This window comes from Euprymna scolopes, chromosome 22 (assembly GCF_053919585.1).
Source record: "Euprymna scolopes isolate OS-2025 chromosome 22, ASM5391958v1, whole genome shotgun sequence".
In the NCBI taxonomy this organism is placed as follows: Eukaryota; Metazoa; Mollusca; class Cephalopoda; order Sepiida; family Sepiolidae; genus Euprymna; species Euprymna scolopes.
This window is the reverse complement of record NC_136503.1, coordinates 81,255,969-81,281,096: the sequence shown is the minus strand read 5'-3', so window position 1 is coordinate 81,281,096 and position 25,128 is coordinate 81,255,969. Positions and strand designations below refer to the sequence as shown.

At 33.5% G+C, this 25,128-nt stretch overlaps 1 protein-coding gene across 3 annotated transcripts in view; it reads right to left on the bottom strand.

Moving 5' to 3' along the window:
* Nucleotides 1–25,128, bottom strand: part of LOC145243504 (FERM domain-containing protein 8-like) — a 218,103-nt gene that overhangs the window by 156,382 nt on the left and 36,593 nt on the right. Inside the window, exon 1 of one of the 3 annotated variants that reach the window (XM_080106463.1) lies at nt 2,877–3,132. The exons of the other annotated variants lie outside the window; for them this stretch is intronic. The gene's annotated coding sequence lies outside the window, so the exon portion shown is untranslated. Of the gene's footprint in view, nt 1–2,876; nt 3,133–25,128 lie in introns of those variants that run through there. 3 annotated transcript variants of the gene reach the window in all.

Here is a 25,128-nt window from a genome sequence, read left to right as displayed (position 1 = left end):
TCCTCATTATATAATAAAAGTTATAACCCACAAATCCTCACGTGAGTAGCCAATATCATTATAATTGGTTTACATCAAAGAATCAATAAACTAGAGCCATATTATAAAAGAATTCCAATGGTGTCAAAATCGGTATTATTTTTTACCAACTGCATTTTTCAATGGACCCTATAATTCTGTAGTTGAACCTATAAATGAGAGGGTTTTTTTTTTGTCACTCCAGACAAGACATGAAACCACGTGATGTAAGGAACTAAAAAAGTATTATTTTAAGGTAAAAAAATTAGCCAATGATAAGTACTAAATGGATAGATCCTGACTCAGAAAACGTCAATTCTTCTCCCTTTGTCAGAAATATCACTCTTGGAATGTGAGGACATGATAAGAGAAGCAAGAGTCATGAAACTGCCAAAAAAGAAACTTAAGGCCACTTTCTTCTTTCCTTAATTTTTTTTTTTTTTTACACGGTGGTCACCACTTATCAAGGCCCGGAAGCCACTCAGGGAAAAGGGTTATTGCAAGTACAGTATGTTAGTGTGGAGATTTGATGAAGTGTTTACTTAAGGGGGCGGTTCATTAGGAATTTGTTTACATTGGACTTGAAGACATCCAACTTGTAGTCAGGTGGGAAGCAGGCAGACGGAACAGAGTTCCACAGGCGTGCAGTTCTAAGAAAGAAGCTTTGTTCATGGAATCCACGTTTTGATTTAGGCACAGATAAAAAGTGGGGGAAATTTTTCACAGTGGATTCAGCTAGACGGGTGTTTTTCGTGAAAGATTGGCGAGGGGGGGGACCAGAGATTGGAGTTCAGACGAGCACCTGCCATGAAAATAACGATAAAACAAGGATAGGCTCGCAACGTCTCTTATGTGGGAGAGAGGTTGCAGGGTAGAGAAAAGGGCATCCCCCACTAAGCCACGAAGTCTATTTTGTACTCTGTCAAGGCAGGATAGGCTGTTTTTAGCAGCTCCTGCCCAGATATGGCAGCAGTATTCTATCCTTGGACGTACTTGGCTTTTATATAGATAGAGAATTGCATAATTACACAAATATTATTGAAAATATGGTAACAAATTTTTAAAAATAAGCCTTTGTTCAATTTTACTATAAGGACTACCAAAATATCTTGGCCGTATGTTGGATAAAATCCATTGCAGTGAATTCTTGCCCTGAAATAAAATTCTAATTTCATTTTTAACATACATAAAATTGAACTTTGATACCAAATTATTGTTTTTTAATTATAAACTTGTATGTTTTACTTTTAAATTTCTTAAAGCTTAATTTTTGTATTATTTGGAATCTTTGGACTACTGTCCTCATCTTAAGCATCATTTTCACAACGTTTCAAGTGATGTAACCTCTGACCTTCTTCAGGTGTATCTTATCGAACTCGGGAATTCCCAAGGACCCATAGCACAGTGGTTAGATTACTTGGAAAAATCAATTGTAAAAATTATATTCTCCTAAAGGTTGAAGGTTCAATTCTCAGTATGGGTGACCGAAAAAAAAAAAAAATGCGAATTACTTAGGACCTCCATCCAGTCATGGCTGACGAAATGAGAACATGCTACTCTCGTGAAGTAAATAAAGTGTGCTGTTTTAAATTTCGTCCAAATTCTCAAGTTCGACAAGATACACTTGAAGAAGGTTGAAGGTTCCATCGACCAAAATGTTGTGAACAGCAGTCCAAAGATTCCAAATACGAATAACCAATCCTCATCTCAAAAATTCAGAAACGTTCATTTTTGTGTGTAAAGAATGTTCAAAGTTATTTTTTTTGTGCATGTATCAAAGTGTGTGTGTGTGTGTGTGTGTGTGTGTGTGTGTGTCTGTGTAATAAAATTTTAAAACAGTAAACATATTTTTGAAGTATGAAAATCAAAAAAGAATAGCTACCAGCAATTAAAAGATTGACACATTTTTGACAGGAGCCAACAAAACAAAAAGGGTTGAAAAAAAAAAATAAATAAATAAATAAAAAATTTAAAAAAATATTACCAAAGGCAAGATAAGTTACTCTTCTACCTACTTACATAAGATTCTTGGGGTTTAACACATTTATTTACATTGAAATAAAAGTAACGTCAAGTAAAAAAAAAAAAAAAAAAAAAAAAAAAATGACAATTTCTTTAGAGCCATTCGAATTCTCGATAATCACTGAAAAATCGAAAATATTCCAAATACTAGTAAGAGATTACATTTTCGCACAACTGGTGACATTTATTGGCTTGGTTTCTCCCTGTATTTTGTTTAATTTTCGATTTTTGAACCATTATTGAGGGTCCAAATGGCTGTAACGAAATCGGCATTTTTTTTTTTTTTTTTTTTTAGTTCCAAAAGACTTGATACTAATTTTTTTCGAAGTAAATAAACGCATTAAAATAAGTTAAAATACTTATCCATGTAGGAAGAAGAACTTATCTTGCCTTTGGTAACATTTTTTTTTGTTTTGTTGCCTTTTGTAAAAAAAAAAAAAAATTAAAAAAAGGCGCAAATTTTTAAAGTAGGAAACATTTTTGATGTATGAAAAATAAAAATAAAAAATAAAAAATAAAAAAATTTTTTAAAAAAAGCAATGATCGTCAGCAATTAAAATATTGAATTAAAATCGGATTCTCAAAACTTTAAAAAGTAAACCAGAATTTTATTTCCGGATTAGAAATAAAATTTAACCCGAACAATGAATTTAATCCAAAATAAGAGCGAATAGAAACTAAAACGGTATCCAAACAAATGAGTTAAAAGTTGTTGGGTTTTTTTTTTTTTTGTTTTTGGTTTTTTTTTTCAACGAAGTCGCTAAAATAAATAAATAAAATAAAATTGTACGTGAACAAGAAAATGTGAACGAAATAATATGAAAGTCGTGAAAAACCTGCAATTTGGTAATGACTCCAGTGTTGAGCAACGGTTGGGGACTTTTCAAAAGAAATCTTTGTAAAAAAAAAACAAAACAAAAAAACGGATCCCAGAACAAAATGTAGTTTGTGCAAAAGGAAAAAAAAAAAAGAAAGGTGGCAACGATTTCTTTCCTCTGCTCCTAAGTAAACAAGCAGAACGCGTCTAATCATTAAAGAAAATCGAAGGAGAAAAAGCAGGTGAGTGACACATTGGGTCACACAGATGAGAGGAGAGGGGTAGAACTGGGAGAGAAGCAGTTAGAGCTTAGTACGAGGAAGGGTGTATGAATATATAAGAAAGCGGGCAGATAAAGAGTGTTTAGAGGTGTCAAACAGCGAGAATGGGTGGGCTAGAGTTAAAAAGAACAAATAGTACATTTGTTTTAGTAAATCAATGAAATACATATTCAAAAAAGCTTTTAGTTATTTATACATAAAAATAAAAAACAATATATATGTATTCAACATTAATATAATGCAAGCACTCCCCTCAAAAAAAAAAAAAAATTATATATGACATCTATTATATATAGGGGCAGTTGTTTGATTTATTTTACTTCAATAAGTTTTAAGAGATCAAGGGGCTCCCTCCTGGAGCTAACACTTGATTCTGTTAATTTAAATTTATATCCGAGGGCTCTTTTGTGTGTATATTTGTATGTCCAACTAAAACTAAAAGAAATCCATAACAAACCCACAAATTTGGTATTTTCTTGATCGACGTTGCTCGGATTAAATAATATCTAAAAATCAGAAAAAAAAAAAAAAAAATCATTCTGTGAGCCTAAACTAGCAGAGATTTATTCAGGGGGCGTTTTCCAGCCATTTGATACACTAACTCAGAGGTAGTAACTCTAATTTTTTAATCAAGGAGTTAATCCTTATGCTGACTCATTCCTTAAGGAATCTATAATATAGATGTGTATGTCCACAGAGAAATGGGTAACAGAAATATGTTACCCCCCCCCAAGCAATGCACGGTAGCCCTGTTAGGTTACAATAAACATCATCAACAGAAACCTTTCCTACTGCTAATAATACAGAAGCATTCCTCCTTTCATATTACCATACCAACATCTATAATATAAATCTCACCTGTCTATTTAAATGTATGTATGTATGTATGTATGTATGAATGTTTGCCTAAAACTTTCGACAAAGGCGACAAATTTTCATGAGATCGGTATCATTTTGAAGCTCGACCTTTCGGACAACAAATATCGAAAAATTGACCAAAAACATTAATTCCTTCACTCTCAATTGAGCACTTTTCTACAGGGAAGGTTTTTTTTTTCACTGACATTTTTTGCAAGTCATTCAACCCTCGGTCGCATGATGAACTACAAGCCTCTCGACGAAAATACCTCAGACAAATCTGACAAGCAGCGAAGTCTCACCCCTACACAGTCGAGATCCCTAGATGTAAGAAAGCCTTCTACTCTAATAGCTTCTTCCCAAGAACTACAGGACTTTGGAATTCTCTTCCAGTTTCCTGCTTCCCCAACTGTACTGACATGCAGAAGTTCAAGTGTAATGTGAACAGACATCTTGCTGCTAAACTATCTACATAGTACCCATGCAACTGATAGTAACTCCCTACATCAAAGTGGCAAAGTGCCTTGTTTGGGGTGAAAATGTAATTACAAGAAGAAGAAAAAAAAAAAAAAAAAAAAGTTATTTTGACCTCCCATGACGTCACAACCACTTGGGGGGGGGTCACCTCTTTTTCCTCTGGCGTGTTACGGGTTCGAGCCTGCTTATTACTCCCATTTTTTTTTTTTTTGCTCAACCAACACTCTTACACACACTTCCACTTTCTTTTCCGCCTTAGTGTTATGGATTCGAGCTTGCCTGCTTACAACTTCTTTTTTTTGCTCAACACACACCTCCAAACACCCAGGCAACGCCAGGCACTCAGGCTAGTATATATATATATAATACTTATGGTAAATGAGTAAAAATATGGTAAGTGAGCTCCATTGAAACGTTCGTGTTTTATTCTCAAAGTAATTTGTCAAAACTTAATTTCATCTTGAGTGTCATACTGTAATCCTTTTTATAGTCAAGTCGTATCAATTTCAATCCCCAACTAATTAGTCATTAATTTTATTACCCATTTCTAGCACTCCTTCCCTATTCAATCTCCATCAACCAATAAATTTACCCTCGCTTATTTTTTAAGAAATTTTAACGGTTTTTACTTTTTAGGGGGGGGGGTAAACACACAAAACCAGACCCTAGTTACTTGGCTTGTATAATTAAATAGAATCTTATGTCTTTAAACTTTAAGATTTCTAGTTTTAGCCTCAGACATAATCTACACGGTTTGCCTAGAAATTTAAGAATCTTAGCCCACCTTAATTTTTCAACTTTATTAATTGAGACCATCCACTTTCTTTAAGTTCCTAAAAATAGTTAGATATTGAGGCACTTACTATATCTGTTTTTTTATTTTTTATTTTTTTTTGTATTAAATGCATTTTTGAGATATCTTTTTTAAAAGTCTAATGCGGTTTCCTCTATGTAATATTCTTTGTTATTCAGGTTTTCAGTAGAATATATATTGCGCTTTGGTAGAGGATTCATTTTGCTGAACAATTATTTTGTAGAGGGTAAGTTATCCTTATTTTAGAATTACGTTTTTTTTTTCTTTGGTTTTACTTTTCTGGTTTCTACTCAAATTACTGCTATTTCTATCCGAGTCATTACTTTTTCATGTATTAACATTTCATAATCACTGGGAATTCATACAGGAGTAATTACCAGTCAAAAACAGGTAGTGTTCCCTTGAGTTAGGATGACAAAGTCTGTTTGATGAGTTTCCTCAGCGACTGTTTCACTCACAATGTAAAGCCCTGGTGAGTCAAACATCAAAGTATCGAATTCAATTTTATGTTGTTTTTGTTTATTTTTTTTGGGGGGGGGAGCAGGGACATTAATTTCATGTCATCAAGCTAGCATAAATATTTGCTAAAATCCCATTAGCTCTCGAAAAAATGTACAAAAATAATGCAGAAGGGCAATTTCAATCATTCATACGAGATTTATTTCAACAGCTAGCATATTAAATCTTCTTAATATGATTCATAGTATCTTAGAGATCATCATCATCATCAGTTAAACATCCATTTTACAAGCTGTCATGTGTTGGACTAATTTTAGAAATCGACTTCCAAACTAACCTATCTCTGGCCAGGTATTTATTTATCCCTCTTAAGTCCATTTTTATTACTTTCTACCATGTTTCCCTGTGCCTTCACTTGTGAATTGAACTTGCTACCTTAACTGTTCTACATCTATTGACCAAAAAACTCATCCAGTTCCTTTAACATGGCTATACCATCAAAGCCTCCTGTTCTATACACATCATCTTATACTGTCCAAATTTAAATTTTCCTCTGAGTTTATCAAATCTAAGCCTGTTTTTAAGACCCATTATACAGCAATCATATCATTCTCATATCATTTCTCTCCATGCAACACATGTCTTCAACTCTCATTGGCCAGGTTTCACTTCCATATATCATCACACTACATACACATGTTTGGTTAATAATGATAACACCCTTCTGTTTATAAAGACAGATCTTCCATGAATTTATTCTATTCACTCTAAACTCTTGCAATCACACTGGCACCTGTTCCATCCTGTGCACCAACGGTACCACTAAAGTAACAAAACTTCTTGACAACTTCAATAGCTTTGCTATCCAAATATATTTCCCCCCCCCCCATCTGAGTTTTCATTCATCTCCTCTGTCTTATACTTCTTACGCACATAAACTGGTCATCCTCTCTCAACCTACCTGCAATTCCACTGCACGTCTTGCATACACAGTGCTTAAAAGTACCACAAAAGATGCAATTGCACACTTTCCACAAACTGAGCAGGATAGTTTTTTCTCTTTTAGAGAGCTTTCCAACATCACAACCATTGATCATCACTTTGGTCTTGGTAACATTTAACTCTCAAGACTTTAACTTTCCATAAAATTTCTCCAAATCAAAAACTTAACAAGTGGGTCCTCTATTATTTCACAGACAAGTAATCGTAAGTCATCGACGTACAACATCTCTTCTGAAAACCCATATGGAGCCACATAAACAATGTTTCTAGCGCACAAATAAAAAGCTACAGATTCAATACAGAACCCTGATGTATTCCTATTTTAACATTAAAGCTGTTACTGCTAATTTTAACATGACTTGGAACATTAACTAACCACTTATTTGTTTCTAATTTATGTAAATTCCATCAGACAATCTTTGTTGGGATTTTGTCAAAAGCTTTAAGATCCACAACCTAATAGGTCCTGCAGTATCAACCAAACTCCAACCTCTGTCCCATTGATAAAAAAAATGTTGCATCCCTGTGCCTATTTTACAAGTATTTTAATGGAAAGTGCTCCAACAAACTCCAAGCCCCTGTACACTCACAACTTAAATATCCCTAACCCGACAAGCAGCAAAATCCCACCCCTACACAGTAGAGATCCCTATATGCTGAAAAGCCTTCTATTCAAATAGTTTCTTTCCTCAAACTGATAGACTTTGGAATTCCATCCCTGATTTCTATTCCCTGACTGTAGTGGCATGCAGATATAATGTGAACAGACATCTTGCTACTCAACTCCCTACATAGTATTCCTGCAAATTTTGTCTCAAATAGTAACCCCTTACATCCAAATGGCAATGTGCCTTGTTTGGGGTGAACAATCAGTTAAAAAAAAATTTTTTTTTAAATAAAAAAACTTGCATTTGTCTCAGGATAAATATAGCACCAGTGATACTTTGCTTACGTTACAGGGTATAGAAGTTTAGAAAGGGGTAGTAGATTTCCGAATCGATTTTCAGAGGTGTCTTTGACGGGTCTCCACGCATCCCAGTACTATGTGACACGCAAAATATAACCTCTTCATAATGTGATAAGTGCCACATTCTTTTTCATACTACCCTGTTAATATGCTTGGACATAGGCAGAACAAGGTGGATCTAGAGGTGCAACATAGCGCACATTTTTCCATAGGTGTTCCACATGTTGTATGCAGTCTATGTTGCAAAGGAAACCAAGACAAAAAATAACAAACTCACTTTTCTGAGCCACAACGATGTTTATTTCCTCACTCTCCCACTACGCGTGACTTCTCATTATGGCCATGATGTTTCTAATGTGTTTGCTCTCCTTTTTATAGTATTTTTCCCCCCACAGTGATGTCATTTAACATGTATGCATTTGCATCCACACTGTTAAAAACCTTCACCACAAATCCTGCTATTTATGGGTAGCCGTTGTTCCAGTTGCATCCATCAACAAACTAAATATTTGAGAAAAGCATAGCTTCTCATTTATTTTTGACAATTAATGGTCGATAGATGACTCAAAGCAAAGTAAGGCAATTGTTTTACGAATGAAACCACAAGCACCAATAACTGAGAATGACAATGAATTTTGAAATATGCATAGCTGTTATATATTCAGATCTTACTTCAGTAAGTAGCGATTATGTTAACTAATATGAATTTCGGCAAGGGTTACATTAAGTACATGTCAGAATAACCTGATGGCAAATGGAAATAGACTCAGCTGTAGGTGCCATAATTGAGGCGTGGGGTCAAAGGTCAGCTTCTTCAATAAAATGCACTAGAAATGCAAGTCATAATATAGGAAGTGATGATGTCACGTCTGTTAGGAGAGAAAAAAAAAGGATTTTTTAAAGTCAGTTTAAGTTGGGAAGCAAGGCAGACAAGATGTGTCCGATGATGTAGTGAATATTGCCTCAAGATTTTACTCATGCATTGCCCATCATGAAGATTAAGTTAGAAAAACAAGTTCAGAAAATTAAGTAAAAAATAATTTAGATGGTCTCTTCCTCAAAGATTAAATGATGTAGAAATCTATGAGAATGATGCCTCGAGAATCTGCCTGTACGTAAAAAAAAAAAAAATAAGTAAATGAATAATTTATCAGTGGTGTGCTCTCTCCTTCTTGGGCAAATTTTCACTCTCTAAATAAAACCTTGAAAACTCAGCAAGTTTTCATTGTGTTTTCATGCATGATCCGTCTTAAGTTAAACAGAAGTTCAAGAACTATGAGGGGATCAATGACCACACATGGAAAAGCAACGGCTGGAGAATGAAGACAAGTAATCATGCAAATATACATAAAAGAGACTTTATTTGATTTATCTGGTTAGTTGATTGCTCACAGATGAAAACACACATATGCAAAAGTGCACGCTTACATAAATGATTGTGAAAATTGTTGTTTCTGAATTCTTGGGGATTGATTATTTATATTATTTGGATCCTTCGTTCTCATCTTGAGTGTTAATCTCATGTTTCGATCGACGTAACTTCCGACATTCTTCAGGTGTATCTTGTCAAACTCAAGAATCTTTCTATTGAACTTGGGAATCTGCACAGTATTTCTAACTCTTCTTCATCCACAGAGGTAGCATGCCTCCATTCTATTTTGCTTGTCGCCCACACTGAGGATTGAACCTTCAACCTCTAGAAGACAGAAAGATTCAAGAGTTTGACAGAAAGATACACGAGAAGGTCAGAGATTACATTGACTGAAATGCTGTGAAATTACGCTCAAGATGAGAATAGTAGTCCAAACAATCAAAATAACATGAATGTTTGCATAACGTTTAAAATATTACATAACGTAAGTTAATGTTTTTTTTTGTTTTACATAGGCATCACCTAATTACATATCAGCTTGATTTTAGATGCATTAAAAGTAACCAGCCACTCCTTTCCCCATTGTACCACGTGCTCAAGATCAGAGGCAACTTGAGGATAAGGGTTAAGAGTGTAACGTAGTCAATTGGACAGTATAGTAATCATTAGTTATGGGAATTCGGTAAATTTGATAACTTATATGGAACGGCTCATCAAGAACTTATTTACGTTAGACTTGAACACAACCATATTGTAATCAGCTGGAAAGCAGGAAAACGGAAGACAATTCCACAGGCGTGCAGTTCTAAGAAAGAAGATATGTTCATGGAATCTACGTTTAGGTTTAGGCACAGATAAAGAGTAGGGGGAATTATTGATAATGTTTTCAGTTAGACGAGTGTTTCTTGTAAGTTTGGCAAGGGCGGACCATAGATTGAAGATCAGTCGAGCACTTGCCATGAAAATAACAAATAAGCAGAGACTGACCTGCAGCATCTGTGAGAAAGAGGTTGCAGGGAAGAGAAAAGTACATCTCCTATGAGGCTACGAAGTCTATTTCGAACTCTATCAAAGCAGGATAAGTCCTTTCTAGTAGCTCCTGCCCAGATGTGGCAACAGTATTCCATCCTTGGACGTACCTGGCACTTATATAGATAGATCGGTAGAAGGACCCCATCATTTTTCCAGTGGCCTTGATAACAGATTTGATGTACATGTTCCATTTAAGATCAGGACTAAAGATCAAACCCAGAAGCTTGTCAAAACATGAGGTTTCCCCAAGACGAGAGCCATTCATTTCAGTTGCTGCCAGATGGGGATCAGAGCGTTGATGATGTAAAGATAAAAGCTTGGTTTTAGATGCATTAAAAGTAACCAGCCACTCCTTTCCCCATTATACCACATGCTCAAGATCAGAGGAGAGAGAATCAGAGAGAACTTGGTCGTTTACGGTCTTAGATGTGCTACCATAGATGGTAGTGTCGTCAGCATAAATGTCTACAGATGATTTAAGGATGTGATTTGGAAGATCATTAATGTAGATCAGGAAGAGAGTTGGGACCAGGATGGGCCCCTGATGGACTCCAGTATTAATACTGTGAGCTTCTGATTTCTGCCCGTCAACTACTACTCTTATGAACCTATCCGAGAGAAATGATTTAATAATTGAGAGGATATTTCCAGCCATACCATAGCTGGAGATCTTGTGAAGTAAACATTTATGCCATACTGTACCAAAGGCCTTTGATATGTCAAGAGCAATTGCCCTAGAAAGGTTGCCTCTGTCGAGAGATTCGCTAATCCTATGAGATATAACTGTAAGCACATCTGCTGTAGATCAAGCAGAATGGAAACCATATTGTGTGTTGATTGGCTGATTGATAAATAACTCAAGGCAAAACAAGACACTAATTGAACCAGAGGCAACAACAACTATAGGAATGACAATGATTTTTGTCTTCAAGCTTGCAATATATACAGAAACATGCATTCATAAATTCTCAATATATTTTTGATGGGTAGCATGCTGCTTAATTTGATATAGTTATTGGTTTTAGCATATCAGAAAGCTAACAACTAAAAACAATAACAGATTTCTATTTAGTAATGTGATAACAGAAAAAAATATTTAGAAAATTTTCTTTCCAAATTTAGTACATAACAGAATTTGCAACATCCGCTTTCTGGTTTTGAAAAAAAAAAAAAAAAAACTAAAAAATATATATATATTTTTTTTTTGGTAAAGAAGAATGTTTGTTTGTTTGTAAATCTTTATTCTTTTCCTTCATAAATTTTTGTCGGATGTTTTTCTTAAAATATCTTCACCAAAAATGAAGAATAAATATCCTCAAGATACGTCCATTTAATATGCTTAAACGATAAAAATGTTGTCTCAATTTTATATTCTACAAACTGAAGAAAATTATATTTGTATCTTTGATGTGACAGACCAACAAAAATTCTATTTTCAATTTAAATGTGACATTTATTGGGTGGGTTTTTACCATTATTTTGTTTTATTTATTATTTTAACTCATTGTCGAGACTTCAAAGATGTTAGAGAGAATACACAATCATTTGTTTTTTTGTGTGTGTTCGAGTAACTACTTGCTTTTTTAGCAGATAAACATTTAAAAGTAAATAAAAATAATAAAAAATTATCTAATTAGGGAGAAGAGTAACTTATTTTGCCTTTGGTAACATTTATTTATTACTGTTTTTGACTTTTTTTCAAATCTCTGTGAATGTGACAGACCAACAAAATTCTATTTCAAATTTAAATGCGACAAACTGTTGAAAATTATATTTGAATTTTTAATGTGACAGACCAACAAAATTATAGTCTTGGACAATGTGTTACTATTTCTATACTAGTCACTTTCAAATGACATGAAAATTATATTTCCACTCGAATTTATTTTCTGTTGTCTTTATTCATACATTTTACTCATTATCATTATTATCATTCATTATTATTATTATTATTATTATTATTATTATTATTATCATTATTATTATTATCATTATTATTATTATTATTATTATCATTATTATCATTATTATTATTATCATTATTATTATTATCATTATTATTATTATCATTATCATCATTATTTTCATTTATTATTATTATTATTATTCCTTATTATCATTATTATTATTCATTCTTTTGTATCTGTTAAACATTTATTCATTAATTGACAATGATTGTGCAAGTGAAAGAAAGATAGAGAGAGAGAGAGAGCAGATCCTAAAAATCTGTACAAACTTATGTATAGTAATGTTTTTTTTTCTTTTTTTTCCACATGGAGGTCACCACCACTTATAAAAGCCCGGAAGCCACTTGGGGATAAGCGTTATTGTGTGTACAGCAATCAATGGGATAGTGTCGTAGTAATCATTAGTATTGGAGATTTGATAAACTGTCTTACTTAAGGGGGCGGTTCATCAGGAATTTTTTTATGTTGGACTTGAAGACATCCAAGTTGTAGTCAGGTGAGAAACAGGCAAACGAAAGAGAGTTCCACAGGCGTGCATTTCTAAGAAAGAAGCTTTGTTCATGGAATCTACATTTTGATTTAGGCACAGATAAAGAGTGGGGAAAATTATTGACAGTGGTTTCAGCTAGACGGGTGTTTATCGTGAAAGATTGATGAGGGGGGACCAGAGATTGGGGTTAAGATGAGCACTTGCCATGGAAATAACAATAAAACAAAGACAGACTCGCAACGTCTCCCGTGGGAGAGAGGTTGCAAGGAAGAGAAAAGGGTATCCCCCACTAAGCCACGAAGTCTATTTTGTACTCTGTCAAGGCAGGATAAGCAGTTTTTAGGAATAACAAAGAGTGATATTTTCATCTAGAAACAAAATCGGTTTAAAGCTTCATAAATTCGTAATAGTATTGTCCATGAGGACCCATGGCATAGTGGTTAGAGTACTTGATAAAATTCAGTTGTAAAAGTGACTCATGAAAGGTTGAAGGTTCAATCAGTGCAAGAGACCAAAAATTACAATTGTGAATTACTTGGGATTCTATCCAGTTATAGCTGGTAGAACAAGGACATGCTACCCCCAATAAAGAGTTCCATATGAAATTCCATGCAGATTCCCGAGTTTGACCTAAAGATTCGGAGTTCAACAAAAAGATTTCCGAGTTTGACAAGATACACCTGAAGTAAGTCGGAGGTTAAATTGATCAAAGCGGGGGAAGGCAGAGCGGTAGCTCTAGATATATATAAGGCTTTTGACAGGGTATGGCATGAGGGTCTCCTCAGTAAAATCAGATCATACGGTATCACTGGTAGAATACTTAACATAATTAAATCCTTCTTAGATAAGAGAAAAATCCAGGTAGTCCTCGACGGTCGCACATCTAAACAATATGATATAAATGCGGGAGTGCCCCAGGGTTCTATCCTTGGACCTCTATTGTTCCTGATATTCATAAATGACCTCCCCGACAACATTGCCTCTGAGATGGGTATATATGTTGATGACACTACACTCTATGGCAGACACGACAGGAAGACGAATGAACACATTTCTAAAGAAATGGCAGAAACACTAGAGGAAGACCTCCAATCTGTAGTGGAATGGGGACAAAAGTGATTGGTCGCGTTCAATGCTGCCAAGACTAAACTAGTTTCATTCAATAATTACAAGAAACCCTCTCTACCACCCATAGCAATGGCCAACGACTCTTTATCTGAGAGTCCATCTTTCAAACTCCTTGGCCTAACGTTCACAGGAAACATGAGTTGGAACAATTACATTGAAGGCATTGCCAGGGCCGCTGCAAGAAAGGTAGGCTCTCTCTACCGTACTAGAAAACTACTAACACCCGAAAGTATCCTGTACCTCTATAAGGCCACCATTCGCCCATGTATGGAGTATTGCTGCCACATCTGGGCTGGTGCATCTGCTACTAGTCTCTCGCTCCTTGACAAGGTTCAAAAGAGAGTCGCAAACCTGATAGGCCCTGAACTGGCATCTAAGCTTCAGCCTCTGTCCCATCGACGAAATGTTGCATCCCTCTGCCTTTTCTACAAGTATTTTAGTGGTGAATGCTCTGACGAACTGCAATCACTTGTGCCCCCACGACGCGAGCACCCTCGACAAACCCGACAGGCTACTAAATCCCACCCCCACACTGTAGAGATCCCTAGATGTAAAAGATCTTTTTACTCCAATAGTTTCTTCCCCAGAACCGCAAGACTCTGGAATTCCATTCCAGGCCCCTGCTTCCCCAACAGTACTGACGTGCAGAAGTTCAAGTGTAACGTGAACCGACACCTTGCTGCCCAAATCCCTACATAGTACCCCAGTAGTTGTTGCCCCTGATAGTAGCCCCCTACACCAAAGTGGCAATTTGCCTTGTTTGGGGTGAAAATGTAATAAAAAATAAAAAATAAAAAAAAAAATATTGTGCAAATAATACCCAAGATGGAAACAATGGTCCGAAGAATCCAAATAATATGTACAAATTTAGATTTAAAAATTTATAAAAAAAAAAAAAAAGAAAAGAAAAAAAATCAGTACCCTGCATGTGAAATGTAAGTTTGACAACAAAATAAAAAATAAACGCATTCATCCATATTATAGAATATGCGTTTCTCATTTGTGCATAGTAGTGTCTTCTGTGTTTTCCTTTTCGGAAAAGAATATAAGAAGTCGAAAAGTGCATCATGTGTGTGGAGGGGAGGGGAGTCTCATGCGTGAACAAAAATCGAATTAAAAAATGTAAATATTAAAAACTGTCTGATAATCAAATCCATACAAAATTCCTTTCATCCTTCTGCTTCTTTGCCAATTCTACAGCATAACACTGTAGTGGGGTAGCTAACGAATAATGTCAAAGCAACATCGGTCAAAACGTTGTGAAAATAGCAATTCAGATGAGAACAGTAGTCCAAGTAATCCAGACAATACAAGTTGTGATGTTTTTATTTTTTTTTTTATTTATTTTTTTTTTTTGGTTATTTTGATAAAATTTAGCTGTGAAAGAATTTAATCTTTTCTCTTAATAAATGTATAACTGTTTCTCTTGTGTTATTAATAGTTTACTTTAAAAACTAATTCCTTTCATTACATTTTTTGATGATGAGCAAGTTATCTCTTAATATGTTGACGTATTTTTCAAATTTGGTGTGCACAACATTGTTTATCTCATTGTATATCAAAATGATTGCATCTATTATATAAAGTGATGCAAACAATTGGGCAGATGTAAGTGGCAAGCACTGGAGGCAATGGTACTTCATACCACTGTACGGAGTTGCAATTTTTGTACTGTTGGCCTCCACTCCTTAAATTTCAACAGTTTGCCATACGATGGAAGAACATCAGCTCCAGCATCTTTCAGGAGTAAATGAATGTTTGTGTAAATCCGTTTGGTCATTTTGCCACTCGTAGATGGCAGATGCAGCCTCCAATGAAACGTGTCGGTCTAGGATGGACTCATTGCGTAAGATAGAGTATCCCACTTTAGCAACTTCTGTTTTGAAGATATTTGTTCTTCAGACCGAGGGCAAACATTTTGGTCAGGGGAAGTGTTCTGTGCTTGAGCAGCAGCTTTGGTTGAATCCATATAGTCACTCAGTAGTCTGCATTGTTGATGGTAACTGACTTCCTCCAGAGGACGCTTTGCCTTCAGTACATAGGTGTGACGTTGGAGCACTACTTTCTCATCAAATGACCTGGATGAACAATTCTTCTTTTGTTGCTGCTGAAAGTCTTTGAACACAACTTTGATGTCAGATAGAAGTTTATCACTGGGTGGGACCTCTAGCTTGGATGAGACCTGTTTCACAACTTCATCGAAGTCTGACTCTTTGTCGAACTGAGATCTCTTGCAGTTTTTGAGAAGAGCAATGTTTGTCATGTCCTTCATTATGATTGTGTATCGAAAAGAAAATGCAAGAAAATAAAATAAAATGTGAGATGTTGAAAAATTGAAAATGAGAAAAATGGAAATATTCAATTATAATGGATAAATCTTTTAAAAATCAAGAATTTTTTTCTGATTTACGGCCAATATTTAACTGAAAATAGTTTAAAAAGTGTAAAAATCAGGATTTTCCAGAAAACCGTGCAGTTTCATGGTTTTCTGATGCCAGATTTGGATTCTGCATCCTAAAACACTTAGGAAAAGTGGCCTGGATGATGAAATTTTAGTAAGAATGACAAGAATTACCTGGATTTATGGTTTAAACAGTTATTGCGGGCTGTCCAAAATTACCGAAAAAAAAATGGGCAAGTTCAAATTTTTTCAGTATGTTAGAATTAAAATGGTTCCCGAGAGCGAATTTTTTCATCCAATTGGATTATGATAGCTTTCTGTGTCTAGATTCTTATTTGTGAAGCATGAGAAATTTCATCTCAGGGCTTTTTTGCAATCTTTCGTTAAAATATACCAGTGAGGGGCAAATTTTGGGGTTTTTTATGGAAAAAATGCTTATTTTTATGGTAAATTTTGTGAAAAATAAAAAAAGAAAACAGGTCAAAAACTTGTTCATATGTTCCATTTTTTATAATGAAGTAAATTTAGGGAATCTGGCATTATCTAAGGGGCTTATAGGACATATTCAGGGGTTTCTGGAAGAAATTTTGAACAATTCTTCAGGTGCACCCAAATTTACTACTTGGTAAAATAACTGTAGTCGCAATTTTGCAAAAATTCAAAATTTTCAAACTTCAAACAGGCATATCTTGAGAAATAATTGAAATTAAAAGACAAATGAGCCCATTTTTTGCAAGCTCAGACTCTGAGCTATTCAAATATATAGGTTTCATAATGATTTGAGGAAGTTGCTAAAAATCCATATGTCCGCTTGCCAGCCCATTGTGGTGTATGTCCAGCTAAAACTCTAGAAGTACAAAATAAACCCCCACATTGATTGATATTATCTTGGATGAATAATATCTAAAAACAATTTTTTAATTATTCATTCTATGACCCTAAATTGGTGCAGATTTTGTCAGTTTTCACACCATTACTAAAGGGAAGTAACTCTGATTTTTTTCAAGCTGTTATTTCTTTTATGCTGACTCATTTCAAGGGTGTGCGTATGTCCAGAGAGTGGAATGGACTGAGTGTAGAAGAAAGAGGAGGGAGAAGAATAGGGAAACCAAGGGAGAGAAAGAGAGAGAGAGAGAAAGAGAGAGAGAGAGATAGAAGTTTCGATAGAAATATATTACAGTTTTGTTCCAAGCAAGACCTTGCTAGTCTCATAAAAAACCGGCCACTCATCAATCTTGTGAGCTTAATATAGAGTTTTAAATTATCTTTCACAAGAATGAAAACATGTAAGTTAAAAACTTTAGTGAATGAAATATTTGAGATCAAATTGTATTTCCATCTGTTTTTACATAATCAAGATTTAAGTCTTTTATTTATGTACTACTAGCCTGGGTGCCCGGCATTGCCCGGGTGTTTGGAGGTGTGTGTTGACAAAAAAAAAAAATTAGTAGTGGGCAGGTAGGCTCCAACCAATACTGCAAAGGAGGAAAAGAATGTGAAAAAAAAAAAAAAAAAGTGCCGTCTTTGCCGTTGTGTCTATCGCCAAAACGGAAGCAGCAAAGGTTTAAATTAAGGTTAGTCAATCGAAAAAAGGGGATGACTTTCGAAAATATCAGCGAAAAAAGCGACCCCTCCTTGTAGAAAAGTACCCAGTTGAGGGTGAAGGAATGAGTGTTTTAAGCCAATTTTTCGATATTTGCCATCTGAAAGGTCAAGCTTCAAAAAGAATCCAATCTCGTAAAAATCCATTGCATCTGTCAAAAGTTTTAGGCAGACATACAAACATACATACATACATTTAAACAGACAGGTGAGATTTATATTATAGATTAAAAGAAAAATATACAATAATCTCTAATGTCCTAAGAATTTTAATATTAAAAGAATCTAATGTATGAAATGAATCTTACATGAACAGTCAAAGAAGAATTTTCCTCTCAGTTTTCTCCAGCTTTTTTTCAAAGGAATAATGGAATATTGTTTAGGTCTGTTTTGATTTAGTAATTATTGTTTCCATTATGATAAATTTTCATTTTATTTCAAAGTGACATTACATTTGTATTTCTCACTTATTCAAAGCATATTGCATTTGTGCTAAAGTTGACCACTTTTTCTTAATTTCCTAAATAGGGTTCAACTTTATTTTCTTAAAGAGGTTTTATATGTCTGTATATATCTTTTTTCTGTTTTTTTTTTTTAATAAATGTTTACAATTACCTTTTTTTTATGCCTAGAGACACTAGTGTTTCATTTTTACGCAATCATCAGTGTAGGAAATGATAATTGCTGCTCGTAAAAGAAATGAATTACCCCTCTCCCTTCTCTCTCATAGAAAAAAGATAATAAATTATCTGTACTTGACAGGTGGTTGGTTACCATAAATTGAATCCAACTTATTTCGCATGGTACATAGCCTTACTGGAATTGGAGTAATTTGAAATGTTAACTTATTTTATAACATGCCAAGTCTAAGGGAGGCAAGCGGATGCTGCTCTCTTTTCGCCTTTTCTCCTCCTCTTATGTTGTAATTATCATATACTAGCCTGGGTGCCCGGTGTTGCCCGGGTGTTTCGAGGTGTGTGTTGAGCAAAAAAAAAATAAAATAGTAGTAGGCAAGGCAGGCTTGAACTCATGACGCGAAGACGGAAAATAAAGTGAAAGAAAATCTGACGTCTTACCACTACTCCATGACGCGACTGAAAGTCTAAAGTATTCAAAAACAAAAAATGACTTGCAGAAATGACGTTGCTTTTAAACCTCCCACAAAAGCAAATTAGACACAAGGTCGTTTTTAATGTGGGGGAAAACCAGCTCCTCCAAAAAGGGGCCACTCTGGCAGTATCCAAATAAATAGTAATTATCTCAGTATGAAGGGTTTCCCCTACATTGACCAAGAACCAATTATAGAACAGATACTACCCGGCCTGAAGGCCAGGTGTTGCGCTCAAATAGTTTTGCTTTATTTATACGAAAAAAACAAACAAACACTGGAGATGATGGCATAGTGGGAATTTTGTTTAACTCAATCAAAAAAAAATAAAAAGATAGAGACGGTGTCCGTTTGCGAATCTGAGATATTACAATCTGTGAAGTATGCAAAAACCTCTCATGGAATCTGACCAACGCGAGAAGCCCAAAGCCGTTCGTGGACATACACAAACACTCGTGACCATTTTGCCCTTTATATAATAGAAGAAGAAGATTGTGAAACTTGGTTTCTGCACACAAGATGGCAAACTTTCTAATTTTCAAAAACTTTGCAGGTTTGATATTATGTTTCTGAGTTTTTTTAAATGAGGATTAATAATTTGTATTATTTGAACTATTTGTACTACTGTTCTCATATTTAATGTTATTTTCACAACTTTTCAGCCAAGGTTGTAACCTTCGATCTGCTTTGGGTGTATCTTATTGAACTTGGAAATCTTTCTATCAAACTTGGGAATCTGTATGGAATTTCACATGGAACCCTTTATTTAATCTCTGGGGTTGCAGACCCGTGGTGTAACAGATAAAATATTTGGTAAAAATTCAGTTATAATTGAATATTATTTTAGAATATGCAAAAACTGAATGCAATCAGTGAAACCAATACAGAATACAGACCCAGATACCCCTAAAAAAATTTTTAAAGGTAAGTATTTAGTTGATACTCTAGCACATATTGACCATTAATTATTGCTCTTAGATTGATAAATGAAAAATCCTTTATGTAAAAAGTGGTGTGTTCTTGTTAAGTGACTCCAATATAGGGGATTGATTAGAATTAGAAACTGTGCACACATGTAAGTATACCAAAGAGGTTTTCTGTTAATTTAAAAATTGTAAATATTGAGGTAACAAAACTCGAAAATTGCATATTAAAAAAAAAAATTTTTAATAGAAAAAAACCTTTGTCCAGGCTAAATTTTGGTAAATGTCAGGTGACGAAACTTGAAGATAACCATAACTATGCATATAAGATAATCAGAAAAGGGGCAAACTTAAAAAAATAAATAAATAAAATAAAATAAAATTGTGGGAGGAGGGGAGGGTCCCGCTCGTACATATGAACCAATAAAAGATTTAATTTCAAAATTTCATGTAGATTCATAAATTTGACAGAGAAATTCTAGACTTCGGCAAGATTCACTTGAAGAAGGTTGGAGGTTACATCAGTTGTAAAAATAAAATTCAAGATGAGAAAAGTAATATGAAAAAAAATCACATAATCCAAATTTTGCAGGGTTATAACTTGGCAGTAATTGAGCTACAGAAATAAATTTGGTACCATTCTTTATGTTTTGCAAATATCTACATTAAAAGTTTTTAGATATAATGAACATAACATTTTCTTTTAAAAGTATTGATAGAATTAAAATTCCGACTTTACCCCCACACTCCCTTTACAATTGTTGCAATATTATTTTTTTTTATATCTCCAGATTTTTATTGATTAAGCATCAAATTGTCAGATTATACATGAAAAAAAAAAAAAATTAATTTAAAAAGATGTATTTGCAGTCAGGCGCGATGGGGTGAGGGGCAGTTTACTATATACGTATAATGTAAAATGATCTGACGTGAACTTGATATGTCTTAAAGAATTCTTCACCTACCTCTAAAATTATTTCATTTTTTTATTTTAAAATCACTGAATTCTTATATGATATGGATTGCCTAAAGATCTAAATTAAGATTTTATATAGTCTTGTCCACACTGCTATGTGGAAGTGAAACTGGCATCTTAAAATAAGCCAAGATAGGACATTAGATGCGTTTGATTCTAAATGCTTTAGAAAGAATCTAGGGATCAAATGGAGTGATCAAACTACCAACCAAGAATCATAGGTCACACTAACCAACAGGTTTGTTGTTGTTGTTGCCGTCTTACTGTTTAGATAGATGATGGAGAATAGCGCCTGAAGGTTGTCATGAGTGGTGCCAGCTGTTGCTGTGACTGAGCAGACCGATGCGAGAGCGGCAGGTTCTGTTGCACTTCCCACAGGAATACCTTCTGTCATGCTCTACCGATGCTGCTACTGCTGATGCTGTCCTTTCGCGTATGCCTCTCTTCTCCTCCCACTGTTCATCTCTTCTCTCCTCGCTCAGTCGGACACACTTCTTGACTTTTATCCTCCAGGAGTCACGGCCTACAGCATAGGATTCAAGATCAACAGTAGTGTTGAGACGATTCCTAATTTTTATACGATTCCGATTCCGATTCCAGGAAAATATTGATTAACGATTCCGATACCAAGTACGATTCCGATTCCTAGGGAATTTATTGTTTTGAAATATACCAGGTAGTTTTATACTTATGGTCGGTAGTTCCCAAATATGTTCCCTAACTTTGGAAGAGATATTTTATGTCTACACCATCGTGTTTTGGTTTAAATAAAATTATTATATAGTAAACTAAACGGAAAAATTAGCAAAATTTATTTTAGAGAAAATTTATTTTACTTAATTGGAATACAGAAAAAAAAAACTCAAAGAAAATAGAATTTATCCTTCAGAGAAAAAACAAATAAAATAGAATTTATATAACGGAACAAAAACAAGAAAATTAGAGAATAAATACACACGATTCATTATTTTGGTCCTCATAATTGACAGATTTAATGAATTAAATAAAAAAAATATAGCAGAAGAGAAAGAAAATATATACTAATTAAATATAAAAAAGATAAATATTTGATTTTATAATTAATAAATGAACGTGCATAATGAAAAAAAAAAACAATATACCATGTGACATGGCGCCGTAGATACAAAATAACCTTTCCAAAGTTAACGACCATATATGAGAAATATCATTAATCAAAAGTTTTTGTGTTTTATACCAAAAGGTAGGTATAGCGAAAAGTTACAATTAAAGGAATTTCAAAAACGATTTTTTGTTTAGCTATTGATAGTTGTATTTGTGACGGCAGTTCTTCAGACCTCCATAATTCACAAGGAGTAGTTAACACCTATTATTTTTTCTTACTTTTTCATTGCTTTTACACGTTGTTTCTAACGTGAAGAATAAGTTTAGCCAAACTAATTTTGAAATAGGGTATATCAAAGGAACACATATAAAAATGATACCACTATAAAAAAACAAATGAAATACCAGATAAAATTGAGCAAACATAATTACCAAAATTACAGAAAAAGATAAAAAAAAAAAAAAAAAAATGGTGAAGTTTGTTGAGTGAAATGAATTATTGAAAGAAAATTAATTGAACTAATAGAAATGTTAAATAAAAAAATGTCACATTTCAATATTTTTTTAATAATTAAATTCTCAGGGTTGTCGAAATTAAAAATTAAGGGATTTTTTTTTTTATTAGACTTCTTTCGAAGCTTGTTACCTTGAAAAATACATTTAAAACCCTGTTTTTTTAAAATAAATTGAAAAATAAATGCAATTAAAAAAATTTAATTGATAATTGAAACTTTAAAAACATATTAAACATTGAAAAATTACTTATCTCACAAATTAACGTCCAATAAAGTAGATCCAGTCTTCATACAGGAATTTGGTTATAATAAATATATCTTTCCCAAACTTAAAAATTAAATTTTTTTTTTTTTTATTTTGAGAGAGAGAGAGAGAGAGAGTGCTTTAAAATCGCCGGGGAGTGCCGCCTAAAATTTTAAAGAAGTAAATTTTAGGAGTTTAGTGCCTTTCAAAGACGGTTATCATAATTTATTATCATCATTTAATTTCCTTTTTTTTCCTCCCCCCCCCCACACCTTTCCACGTGGTTCAGTAGTTAACCAGTGCTCCTGTTGCTGTCACTCAGCTATCTTTACCTAAGTTTTAATTTCTAGTTAAAAGAATTTTTCATGAATGGAATCAGCATTTTTAAAAATTATTTTTTTAGTTGTATATATTGTATTTATTCTTTGAAGTTAAGGAGGGTTAAAAAAAATGGTGACACCTAGATGGTGACGTAGGCAAAAAAAAAAAAAAGACACTGCGATTTCGACCCTCACTAATAAAACTGCTCTGAGTGACTAGTTGGTAATTTTTTGTTCCTTTTCTTTTTTATTTTGCTCCTCCAATTTATTTGGATGCTTCATAGTTAAATGTTTTAACATGTTGGTTGTGGTCATGTTAGATGGTTTTATTCCTCGCGATATTTTAATTTGACAGACTTTGCAAATGGCTTTCAACTCATCATCTTCAAAAAGACTTTTTTTTGGACTTTGGGCCATATTAGAAATTTCAGTTTATCTGTAAACAAATAATTTACTATTAAATTTTGTTTTAAAGCTAGTCACTTATTTGGATAATTAATTGAAAATAATCCGCTAAAAAAGACAAAAAGAAAAAAATATAAAGGGATGGGGCGGTAACTTGTACCAACCGGTAGTTAACAAAAAAAACTTATAGAATTTAATTTTTGAAACCAATGTATAAAAGTTTACATAATGAAATGCAAATATGCATTTTCGGGTTTGTATTACTGTACACATAGATTCGAAAAAGTTGTCAAAAAACAAATATATAACAAACAAATATTATCAAAGGCAAGATAAGTTACTTTTCTACCAAACTGGGTAATTTATTTTGTTTTTATTCAATGTAACATGTTTATTCAGCTCGAAAAACATGCAGTGTTTACCGATGTATTGGAAAATTCAAAATGGCGCCCGACACTCTCTTTAACATGGTAAGTTCGGGAAAAGGTGTTATAAATAATAAACTAGACAAAATACTATTAAAAAAAACACCGAATATATGTCAAAATATGTCACGATAACATATATTGAGCGAGTTTCTAGCAGTATTTTGTATAGTTTATTATTTATAACATCTTTTCCTGAACTTACCGTGTTAAAGAGAGTGTCGGGCGCCATTTTGAATTTTCCAATACATCGGTAAACACTGTATGCTTTTCGAGCTGAATAAACATGTTACATTGAATAAAAACCCGAAAAATATATCCAGTTAGGTAGAAAAATAACTTATCTTGCCTTTGATAACATTTATTTGTTATATATTTGTTTTTTGACAACTTTTTCGAATCTATGTGTACAGTAATACAAACCCGCATTTTCTTTTTAATTTTTTTTTGGTTGACTGTGTTCAATTCACACATGGTTGATGCGGTTCAATATTGCTAAACTATAAGTCCTTAGTAAAATTCTATTTATAAATACTTTTTAAAATGAAATTATTTAATTAATTGTAAATATTATTTAGACATAAAAATTAATTGATTACAAAACCTTTTAAAAATATATATATTAATTTCTTTTTCGTTCGGCAAAAAACTTCGCAAAACACTTTTAATTTTCAATTTAAAATTCTAGAAAAAAGATTATATTATTCTGCTTTTAATATAATCAAATTCAGGGTTTTATCTTTCTGGAGAAAAAAAAAATAATGGATTTTATTTCAATGAAATTAAAAAAAAAAAAAACTTGACTGAATTGAATTAATTACCCTTAAATTAACGAAGGGGTTACTTAATAACTTTAGGTTTGGAAGAGATAGGTATGGGGTCGATTTTTTTGAAACTTCAAAAGAAACCGACAACTGTCAAAACTTTGCGAAATAATACAACGTGATCAATTTCATTTTAGAGTATATTGTTCTATTAAACCTTTTACTGTTTAAATAATTTGACTTTGTTCGTTTTATTTTAAGAAAATATAAGTTGAAAAAGTATTTTCATTCACTATTAGAAGATTTGTCAGTAAAAAAAAACAATGGCCAAAAAGATAAGCGTTTTTTTTTATTTTTACTCGCAATGTAGAGCCCTGCATACTTCTTTTCAAGTTAACTCTTTTGTAGTTTTGATTACAATAGATCTGAATGAATGAACCTTGTAAGGGAGGGGCACTAAGCATTGCCTTGTTAATAATGAATTTCTTTGGTTTCTTTTTATTTCTCTCTTGCGGTTAGAAATATCAGGAAATTTTTTTCTTTTTTTCAACATCAGACTAAAAGAATCGTAATGAAGGAATCGGAAAATTAAGGTATTTTTTAACGATGCGATTCCGATTCCGATACCTCCCAAAATACACGATTCTTACGATTAACG